The sequence below is a fragment of the Myotis davidii genome, unplaced genomic scaffold, assembly GCF_000327345.1.
Source record: "Myotis davidii unplaced genomic scaffold, ASM32734v1 scaffold1395, whole genome shotgun sequence".
NCBI classification, from domain to species: domain Eukaryota; kingdom Metazoa; phylum Chordata; class Mammalia; order Chiroptera; family Vespertilionidae; genus Myotis; species Myotis davidii.
Genome location: NW_006288604.1, coordinates 740,435 through 743,497, shown reverse-complemented (window position 1 = coordinate 743,497; position 3,063 = coordinate 740,435). Strand labels below are relative to the sequence as shown.

Genomic DNA, 3,063 nt, shown 5'->3' with positions numbered 1-3,063 from the left:
GTTTGTTTTTGGTGTATGGTGTGAGTTGGTGGTCTAGTTTCATTTTTTGCAAGTATCTGTCCAATTTTCCTAACACCATTTATTGAAGAGATGGTCTTGACTCCATTGTATGCTCTTGCCTCCTTTGTCAAATATTAATTGAGCGTAATGGCTTGGGTCGATCTCTAGGTCCTCTGTTCTGTTCCATTGGTTTACATGTCTGTTCTTGTGCCAATACCAGTTTTGAGAACAGTGGCTTTGTAATTTAGCGTGATATCTGGTATTGTGACCCCTCCTTTTTTCTCATGAATAACTTTATTAACTGCTAATGAGAATTAAAACTTCTCTGGGATCTTCTGACAAGATTTTTCCTTTACTCTTAAAGTGCTTTCTCTTCAGTGAAGCCATCTTTGGAGTTAGTCTTTACTCTCACCTCATCTGTCATCTTGACTCCAAACTGATATTCCTCTTTCTTTTGGTCCAGACCTTCAGATTTTAAAAGTAGCTTCAAGCTGAGAAAAGGTCATTTTTCCACAGTTCAGTTCTCTGAAAAACTTCCACCTCCCACTGAAAGTCATGGTCCAGGAGTGAAGCAATCACACGCTAGAACTCCAGGGCGATTAGAAGTCATTATGAACACTTGCATTGGTTGACCTTGTTTATCAGAAGCCTGAAAATGCAGAGTCCTGAAAAAGGTGGCCTCCCTGTACACACACGTGATATTTCAAAAGGAGAGGGCAGTCTGAAGGAGGCAGAGGCTTGATCACCAAAACTCAGCACAATGGAAACAAACAATCCTATATAATAAAGAGCTAATATGCAAATGGTCGTCATGCCCTCATGCCTAATGCTGTAATGGCTCAGGCACTCAACACTGGGGAGAGAGGATTGGGGACCAGCCAGGCACAAATGAGCTCACGAGAGAGGAATGGGGACCAGCCAGGCTGTAGCCAAGAGAGGGACAAGCCGCCTGCCCCACGGTCCAGGGTGCCTGTGGCTGTGGCCTGGTGAAGCTGCCCACCCACAGTCCCCACGGCTGTAGCTGGCCCAGGTGAAGCCGGCCCCAGTCCTGGGTGCCTGTGGCCAGCCAGAGGGAGGGAAGCCTGGGTCCCAGGTGCCTGCAATTGGCCAGAGGAGGGAATCCTGGGTCCTGGGTGCAGGGCGAGGTAGAGGCGGTTAGGGGTGATCAGGCCAGCTGGGGAGCAGTTAGGGGAGATCCAGCCAGTAGGGGAGCAGTTAGGGGTGATTAGGCAAGCAGGCAGAGGTGGTTAGTGGTGATCAGGCAGGCAGGCAGGCAGGCAAGCGGTTAGGAGCCAGCAGTCCTGGATGGTGAGATGCAGTTGGACATCCTAAGAGGGGTCCTGGGTTGGAGAGGGTGCAGGCCAGGCTGAGGGACCTCCCCCACTGTGCATGAATTTCATGCACCAGGCCTCTAGTAATGAATAATGGGCACTAGAATTCAAATTACCCGATGTTTTAAAGAGAGGGGAGGGTCAGTTTTCAATTCCATTTTAACACCACATTACAAAAGAACTATTTTTAAAAATAAAAAAAGGATTGAGGAAAAATAAAATAAAATAAAAAGATTATCTAAACCACTGAATGACCCCTGTTTGTTCCTGCTAAACGTCACTCACATCTTCCTCTTCCATCCCGTTCTCTTGGAGCATGATGATCTGCAGCTCTCGGACCTCCAAGAGAAGCCTGAGCGAGTTCCTCGGAGCTCCCCGCCTTAGCGTGATTCGTTGAGTTTCTTGAGATGTGTTGTCATTTTCACTTCTTAGCGAATCTCACTGCTGTTCTGCCCGATGACTCTGAGTTTAAGGAATTCTCCTTCCTTCTGATCTCCCAAGTCCTCAGTGAAGGTTCTGCCTCTTGGTCAGACATGGTGACGGCACTTCTCCCGGGGTCTCCACACCACAGCGGCCTCGGGTAAGCAGGATCTCGCTCCGCAGTTTACAAATCCATCCCTCTTCCCACAGCACGACACCGTGGTGGATCCCTCCAGCTTTGTTCTTCTTTTTCAGGAATGCTGCAGCTATTCAGGGCCTTTTTTTTCCATTCCAGATGAATTTTTGGAGCGTTTGTTCTAGGTCTTTGAAGTATGCTGTTGGTATTTTAATGGTGATTGCATTGAACCTGTAGATTGCTTTGGGTACTATGGACATTTTAATGATGTTGATTCTTCCAATCCATGAGCATGGTATATTCTTCCATTGATATTAAACTTTTTAAATTGAAGAGCAGTCTATGGTGGGGGGGGCATGTCCTAAGCCAGTATCTTCCCTGACAAAGGCCAACTTCCGTCTTTACTGAGCCCATTGTCTTTTTGCACCGAGGATAACACCTGTGAAATGTCAGGGTGACTTGTCACTTCCCTTTTTTCAGGACCCTCCTTGGTCCTGGCTGCGGGTCACAAGATGGGCAGGCACGGGCAGAGGATGAATCTTTCTCTGGCCTCTCCCGGCCTCGGTTGGGGACGGGGACCTTTGAAGGCCTGGGAAGCAGCAATAAGCAAGGTGGAGCGAACGGCTTAGGGTCACATCTCAGAATGACTAACAAGGGCCAGGCCTCTCCCCTGGGCGTGCTGACAGCTCCGAGCCCGAGGCTGTGGGTCGCAGGGAGTGGGTGCCATGGCCCCAGGTCAGCAGGGTCGGTGCGGTGGTGCCCTCAGGCCCCAGCCCTGGAGACCTGCTGACCCTCCTTCTCAGCTCACCCCTCTCCTGCACCCCAGCCCGACCCACTTCCTCCTGGGGGCCTGCACCTCTGCCCTGGGAACTGGGCCGCTCACCCAGCACTTTCCACTCAACCAGACGCCTGCCCCGTGCGGCTCAGGGAAAGGCTGAGCCTGTCTGATGAATACGTCCCCGCAGAAAGGACTGTGGGGTGACTTACAGCGAGGGTGGCTCCCCACAGAGACCTCGGGGAGGCCACTCCGTTTCTCTGCCTCCGTTTTCCTACTCACAGGATGGGTGGCACCGTCTTTGCTCCTTCATGTCGTTGTTTGGATGGAAGGAGGCGAGAGGGTCAGGTGTCTGCACACCTCCACACGCACGAGGTGCTGACCTGGGTGCTCCTGAGGGT

At 50.9% G+C, this 3,063-nt stretch overlaps 1 pseudogene; it reads right to left on the bottom strand.

Moving 5' to 3' along the window:
- Positions 1 to 1,565: 1,565 nt before the first annotated feature.
- On the bottom strand, positions 1,566 to 1,950 carry LOC107182583 (annotated as a pseudogene).
- Between the last annotated feature and the right edge of the window lie 1,113 nt (positions 1,951 to 3,063).